Below are 8,568 nucleotides of genomic sequence, written 5' to 3' on the forward strand. Positions count from 1 at the left end.
TGGAAAAATTGGCATAAGGACTTGTGCCTATGACATGGAAGGACGATATTGGAGGGAGAGAACTGCTGACTATGACCCCAAAGAACACCATCCTACAGTCAAGAACAGGCGGTGGAAGTACTTATGCAATAGCTGGGGCTGTTTTTTTTCTGCTAAGGGTACAAGACAACTTCACCACATTAGCCGCATTTCCCACTGTCGGACCAGTCTGCGGGGCAGAACCTTAAAGCAGGCGGGGCGGGGGCTAATAGCCTTCGGGCCAGTGCCACGAGGCCAGGGGAATAAGCTATAGCGTTTCCACCCGTCGGGCCAGAAGCTCTGCTGCCAGCGTCACTAAACTATGCTTTGCAGCTCTCCAGGAACAACGTCATCACAGCCCCATCGTTTCACCAACAAAGAGAAGTTATCAGAAAACTAATGGCGAGAGAAATAATCAGTCAGCTGGAACTAAGCGATCACCAAAGCGAACATGATAACAATGACCTTTTGTTTGCATGCTTTGTTAAAATATTGGGGGTCAAAGAAAAATCGTGTTTTACTATAGAGTGATGCATTGTGAGCATAATGAATCCACCATTTATCGGAACAAGAGGTAATCACACACGAAATAAATGTAACTTTTATTTTGTTTGTTTATTTTTTACTTGCTTATGAAAATAGTATAGCGTTTATTCAATTGAGTCTGTTTCTGTTTATTTTGCTTAGCCACAGTAGCCTATATAAGTCACGTTTAGAATATGAATGATAATAACTCTCTATTTTTATAAAAGCTCCAGAACAGAAATCATTATTATATTTTGATGACATGCTGTCTTGAGCTAAACTCGGGGCGAAATTATGACCAGATAATATAAGTTACTAAGTAAATACACATTGTGGTCGAGAATAAGAAGCTGATGTACGGTTTCTAAAATTGGTTGCATTTACCATGTTTATTATAATTGCCGTTAATGTTTAGCGTGCATAGTCTTTTTACATGAAACTATAGAAATATTTCTGCCTTTTATGAGTAGTTATAATCCACATCGGTTCGCGTTATTGGCTGAAACTTTCGCTGCTGACTGAGAAGGTGGAGGTTTTCGGCTCGGCTTTATTTTTTAAAAGTTTTCAATGTTGATGTTATAGCTGTTATCTTTCTAGAATGAACGGCAGGCTGACACTCTCAGAAGTGGAGAAACTCCACCTTTGTTCATAACCACTCCTCTAAGCCCGACCAGTGGGGAAAGCCTTGACTATAGAGGGGCAAATGGACAGGGCTTTTTTGCTGTGATGTGAAATCTTGAAGAGAGAACCTCCTCCCTCAAATCAGAACACTGAAGATGGGTCATGGATGGGTCTTACAGCATGATAATGACTCCAACACACCGCCATGAGGCAGCAAATGGGACATGGCTGGCCTATGAAGAGCATTAAGGTCAGTGGAGTGGCTTTCATGGTCTCTGACCTTAATTCTATAATGAAAATCCTGTGGAGGGAGCTGGAAACTTCCAGGTTGCTTAAAATGACAAGCCAAGAAACCCCAAAGTTCTCAGCAGAGAATCTGTAAAGAGGAGTGGATCAAAATCCTCTCTGAGATGTGTGCAAACCTGGGTGACCAACTCCACAAAAAAAAAAAACAAAAACAAAACAAAAAACATCTTACCTCTGTGCTTGTCAATAAGGGTTTCTGCATCAAGTACTTAAGTCATGTTTTGCTTGGTGATCAAATACTTATTTCACTCATTTAAAGTGCAAAATCTGTTTCTAACCTTTATATAGTGTGTTTTTTCTGGATTTTTTTGGTTGGTATTCTGTCTCTATACACGTTAAAATAAACCTACCATAAAATTATTAGACCTTCATTTCTTTAAAGTTGGAGCAAACTAACAAAAATTACCAGGGGATCAAATAAATATTGTCCCCACTGTATGTTTGTGTGTGTGTGTGTGTGTGTGTGTGTGTATTAAACCCACAATGAAATATATAAATCCATATTTACCTGAAACTTAAGATAATCACTCTAATAAAGGAAGTATATTTTGCTCTGAAGATTGGTTCAAGCTGTAACATACAAAAAACAGGCAGTCCACAACCTAATCAGAATGAACCTTTTCATTTGTTAAATTACATTGATAACTATTGAGGACATTTTTTTTCACCTAAGAGGGGAAAAACAAAATGTGTCCAATTATTTCCTATGGTAAAATAAACAATTAAAATAATGGCAAACCCCTATACAGTATGTTTAGCTTGGGTTCTAAAATATCTATTCTCTCTAAATACAGGCAAGATATTTCTGTGTGTGCCATCTACATGTAAACCTTGTAAGTTTATTCTTAACTCACCTGAGAGATCTAACAAAGCTCAGCCTCTTGACTTAAAGAAAGCCTGAGAGTTTACATCACTGGAGTTCAACTATAAATATGTCAAAGAGAGCCGAAACACACAGAGCTGTGATACATGGGTATAAATTTTTGTAGTTGTAGCTGCAGGCACTTTAGTTGTAGATGTCAAGGGGTCTTGTTGTTGTCGTCTGTGTTGTTGTTGTTGTTGTTGTTGTTGTCATCACTATGCGTTACCCAGTTGTTGTTGTTGTTGATGCTAATAGTTGAAGTAGTCATGTTTATAACTGTAAGAAAGAAGATTAAAAAATTTGATCAACTGTGCTATAATCTAAGAGCCTTTTTTGTATCATTACAGTTTTAAATGTACTGTGTATTTTGTGTGTCATTCTTATAAGGCACATAAGACTCAGTACTATATTATAAAATTCTGCAAGGGTTATAAATTCTACAAGATCTGTTTAGCAAAAGTGCTAGACATGGTTCACCTTCAGGAAGTCGAGCTGCATCGAAACGCTTTGGGAACGCCTTCTCAGCATGACCACGCTCTTAATCATGTGTAATCAGTCACGGACGAGTAGCAACCAGGATGCTTTAAAACCACATGCGATGGAAACAGCGGCAGCTTTCTTTCATTCAGCAAATGCTGCTGTGTGTGTCAGTGATATTTGGTGTTGCCTGTCCATTATCACTCTTTATTTTCCAATCGCGAGTAAAGAAGCCAAACATAGGGCGAGAGTGGAGGCAGCATCTCCAGGATGTGTGTTCCCTCTCTGCCCGCGCTACATTTCGGGTGGGGACACACAAAGTTTTGTGTTGTCTGCTTGGGAGAAAAGCACGCAGAGTCAGCTTTTGAGGAAAAAAAAATGCATGGTGAGCATTTGTCACTGTGTATGCTTGGCTCTCAGGGGCTCTCTTTGAGGAGGAGCCTTCACCAGCATTCCTCCTGGTGCAGACCCTGCTTTCCACCAAGGAGGAGTGGCGGCTGCGGATCTTAAGGGGATCTCTGGGATCGTAAGCCCGCCCCCTGTGGTATCTTCACCCTGGGGAGAGGGCTCAATGCTCCGGCTGTCTTCCTCAGAGGAAGTGGACGTGGAGGATGGCGTTGAGATTTCGCCCCGATGCACAAGCATATTATAATATTATAATGAGCCGCATTTACTGGGGGCCGGAGCTTCGTGCAGTCAGTTCTCAACAGGGGCTGATTGTGCTTTTACCCACTGCTAATGCTCCACTCCCACCGGGCACGCTCTGAGGAGTGTGTCTGTGCCTGTAACCTTGCAGTTCCGGTCCCGCTGCTGCTGAGGCATGGCAGTGATTGAAATCATGGGAATTGCACGTGAATCTAGCAGATGGGTTGGACACTGGCTCACCCTTTCTCCACCTGCATTCCCTAGATCTAGCACTCTATTTCAGGGGTCTGGAGGCCCGCACTGTGGTTTCTTCCCCTCTTTCTTTCTTCGAGGAGATTGATATTGTTTGTATAACCGAGGTGGTGCATTACAGTCATTCTCGGTTCTTTATATTATTCTTATCACATCAGACCATGTTGACTTGTCTGGTTGTTTGGCTGCATTTAATTCTGAGGAATTAAATGATGTTTTTAATCTGTTTATGAGAAGTTAGATATACATGTTATATGTTATTTAGCAGGGACTGGAGATGCCCCCCCCTTCTCCTCCCTCACTCTCTATACAGAAGCTCTTGGGATAAAAATGCTTCAGAACAGCTAGTTTGTCCATTCCCTGCTGGTCTGCTGCTTCCGGGCATCAAGCTAGCTGCTCTAAGGTACACCAGAGGCCCCGTCCTTAGTAGGTCACCTGGCGGTGTGGGGAATCCCTGCTGCTGTGTCTCATTGGGTCCTGCTCTGGAGCAGGCTGTGATTCTATTAGTCTAGTATTCCTAGGAGATGACATGGGTCTGAGGGACATCTTTTTTTTTAAATAGGAGACTTCAGCCAAAAAAAGAGAGTCCTAATGCTATGGCTCAGGACTTTGGAGGGCAGGCACCTCTGGGTAAGAGCAGTGTACACATCATTATATGCGTGCCCGGCTCTCCCTCAGTGCCCTCGGAGATTACTCTGCCAACCCTGCCACCTATGGGTGCTTCAGGGAGCAATGGTCTCCAGCGAGCACTTCTCTCAGTCACCACCCGGAAACGTAGTGGTGTTACTAAGAGGCTCGCTACATCTTCGGAGGTTTCTAGAGCAGCTAGTTCAACAGTCCCCTGCCAGTTCGCCGCTTCAGGTTCACCAGAGGTCAGTCTTGAGAGACTGATTCCCTTAGTAGACCTTTGGCAGCATAAGAAACCTCTTAATGGGTCCTGCACACTGTAGAAAGAGGCCACCGAATCCAGTTTGGTTCTCCCCTCCACCCTGCTTCAATGGGGATCATTCCCACTCTGGTGGGCTCTGGAGCAGGCTCTGGTAATGAAACAAAAGAAGTAAACACTCTTGAGGAGGAAGGAGGCCATCGAGGTGGTCCCTCCTCACGATAGAGAGTCCTGTCGGTGCCAGTGTACTCAATCATTCAAAAAGAAGGATGGAGGGGTTGCGTCCCCATTTTATGTCTGCGCCATTTGAACTGCTCAGTCATGCGACTGAAGTTTAGGATGCTCAGGTCTGAGGACTGGTTTGTCATGATCGATCTAAAAGTTGCATACCTCCACATCTCCATCCATCCCTATGCATTGGTATGGCAAACGCCTACCAATACCAGGTTCTTTTGGCCTTGCACCCCTCAGCCTGCACTCTGTGACTCCAGGGCATCCGCATTCTGAACCACATTGATGATTGGTTGTTATTAGGCTCAATCAGAGCAGATGGCGATTCAGAAAAGAGCTGAGGTTATGAAAGAGTGTGCTTTCTCCAGTACAGCGAACCTTTATCTGGGGATGGTGTGTGATTCGACCACAATGCAGGCATGTCTGTCTCCTGCTCGGATTTAGTCGATCCTCACTGCAGTTGCAAAGAGTGAGAGAAGGCTGGTCACTCACCGTCAAGATGTTCCTATAACTACTGGGTCTGGACGGCAGCTGCGTCCCAATGTGATACCTTTTTGGCCTGCTGTACATGAGACCATACAGTGGTGGCTCAAGACCGAGGGGTTTTTCCCCTGGCAAAACCCACTCCGCATGGTCAGGTCACGTGGTGCTGCCTCTGTGCTTTAGAAATGTGAGAGGAAACCTTGGTTCTTGGCCTAGAGGGTCTGGTGCTGGGAGCTCCTTGTCGCCAGCAAGCAATGCTAGCGATGGACCACGCCCCTCACCCGGTTGGGTGGCGGTCATGAGTAGCCTTCCAGCCCGCTGGCGGTCTGTGGAGTGGTTCCCATCTTATGCTGGCACATCAACTGCCACATCAAGCAGATACTGCCGTGTTTCTAGCATTGAAACACTTCCTCCTCCTCCTAAGAGATCACCATGTGTTGAGTGGCGCACTGACAACACAGCGGTGGTATCATATCAACCACCAAAAGGAGGTCTGCGTTCACGCCCCCTTTACAGGCTGGCCCACCAGATCCTTGTGTGGTCCCAGGAAAGCTCCTCTCACTGAGAGCAGTTCCACATCCCTGGGCATCTCTATGTAGGAGCAGACATCCTGTCAAGGCAGGGGCGAGGCCGGGGAATGGGGAGACTTGAACTCACGAGGTCCTCTGAGTCTCCCCTCTCCCTTTGGGGAGTCAAGGCTCACTCCTCCAGAAGTTGGCCTTGAGGATGCTGTGGGATTTCTACCCGCCTACTCTGTCAGGTTCCTACCTGCATTCTCGCCACTCCTGGCTCCTTTTTCTCTCGCCTTAGCTTTGCTCTTCCACACTAGGCAGGGATTTAACCCAAGTCTGGCAAGCGTTGGCATACTTTCGTTCCCAAAATGTTTTGACACAGCTTCCCTGTGAAGGGGGCGATCTCTGGGTTATACAATAGAGATGCATGGTTCCCCTAAAGGAGAGCGAGGCGGCGGCTGTGTCTCAGGGCAATGCTTCCAGCACATCCCCTGCTGCGCTTACTTCATTTCCAAGAAGCTGCTGCTGTATCCGCCTCACAGCGCTTTTAAGCATCCCTGAGGTAGCTATTTCACCCTGCCCGTGGCGTCTCACCATTCCACTGGACTGATTACACACGTGATTCAGGGCCGTGGTCACACTGAAGGCATTCCAAAGCCTTCTGATGCAGCATCTCATTCCCTCGAGGGGAACCATGGTTACATCGTAACCTAGATGTTTTTTCTTTTATGGATTTGTACTTTATTTATTTTCTTATTTGCAAATAAGAAATAATAAAAACTAATCATGTACCTGACATATAAACATACTACTAAAACAAAACAAAAAACCTTCTAGAAGTTCTTACTAGAAGCTGCCATCTTATTTACCATAGAAATTATTTTCACCTTGTCACATGCTTGGTACTACTGGGATTACAGAAATGTACATTTTTCCCCCATTTATTAAAAAATAAATATTAATCTCCCCATGTAGACTATAGGGAAATAATTTTTTCGGGGGCTGCCACTCAGCCTAAAAAGCCACTCAAAAAGCCAAATACCCTTCCAGAAGATTTCCAGTTTTTTCACAATCACCCCGTCTGCCTAGCATGATGCAGCTCTGTATCCACTCTGATTCAGCCTGTTTATCATGACTTAAAGGGGCAAGGGTCACCAAGATGTATAAGCTTGGGCAGAGATCATACTGGGTCTGTGATACGTATCTCTACAGTAGGCACAGTAATTCTAAGACTTTCAGAATTTTCAAGATATGTTCTGAAATGCACTGCAAGCAAACTTACCTGAACCATTGACTGAAATTGAATATGGAATTATATTTAGGGGGTTGACATCTCCTTTTATCACTGCTATAAAGAGGGTGTCTGAAATCTCTTGAATGGTTGGAACAGATTGTGTGGAGTTGATAACTAATTGTGTTTCTGTGATTGATTGACCCTGGTCTGGAAAATATAAAAAATGTCACATAATATTTCTTAATATGAGCATATTACCACTATATAATAAGTTTACTGCATTGTATCTTGTTTGTTTCACGTTTTTTAAACCCACAGTGCCTACATACATTCCATATTTACCTGAAACACAAGACAATCCACTTTCGATAAAGAAAGGATATGTTGCTCTGTAGATTCGGTCCTAAGCTGTAACATGTACAATAGCGCATTGATCAGACATAACATTTGATTTATTAAATTACATTTTATTACTGTTGAACGATTTTCTATACTAGTAGAAAAACAAAGGGTGTATCTCAATCAATCAGCTCCCTAGTTCAGTAGTCCAGGGCACTGGTCAGGGGGTCAGCCATTTTAGGGGCTGTCTCAATCAATCCTGAAATCCTTCCAGTGCACTGGAACTTTAACTCCCTGAAAAATCCCACATGTACCACAAAAAACTAGGGAGCATCGCTGAGCACAATGCTCCCTTACTGAAACTACATCACATTTCTGAAGGCATAAAAACCTAAAAGCCACACAAAAGCCAACACACTACAGTCTTATGGAGCTAACTCAATAAATTTAATGATATGCGATAGAAGATTTTGAAAAGAAAAAACATTTGACTGGAAATGTTTGTAGAATATGTAAAAAGAAGAATAATGTTTTAAAGAAAATAAAAAAATATTATCAAAAGATGCTTTGGTCCCCTGCCTGTTGCCTGCTTGATTAATTACAATGGTGACATTCTACAATGTTGTTAATTGAAGTTATGCATTAGTCATGTCACCAGAAATTGAGTAATTACTGTCCCAATGTGCAGTGAGCCAGGGTACTTACCAGTGACTGAATTTGTGTACATGATATACTGATTCCACGAGCTAGGGAGCTGATTAGAGATGCACACAAATGTCATTCATTAATGGTACACTAAACAATTTAAATAATAACAAAACCAAACAAACTCCTGTATATGTCTGGCTTTGGTTTAAAATGTCTGCTGTCTGTTTCCCTTAAATACAGGCAAGATATTTTCTGTGTGTCACCTGTAAATCTTGTAAATTTATTTTAACTTACCTGAGATCGTGTACTAAGCTCAGCTCTTGACTTGAAGGCCTGCGAGTTTGAATCATTGAGTTCAACTATAAATATATGTCAAAAGAGCGGAACACCAAATCTATTAGATACACAGGTACAAATTTTGTAATTGTAGTCGTATGCACTATAAATTTAGATGTCAAGGGGTCTTGTTGATGCATTAGTGGTTGAGAGACTAGTTTTTTTAGTGGTTGAGGCAAATGAATTTGATGAT

This window comes from Cyprinus carpio, unplaced genomic scaffold, assembly GCF_018340385.1.
Source record: "Cyprinus carpio isolate SPL01 unplaced genomic scaffold, ASM1834038v1 S000000513, whole genome shotgun sequence".
Lineage (NCBI taxonomy): Eukaryota > Metazoa > Chordata > Actinopteri > Cypriniformes > Cyprinidae > Cyprinus > Cyprinus carpio.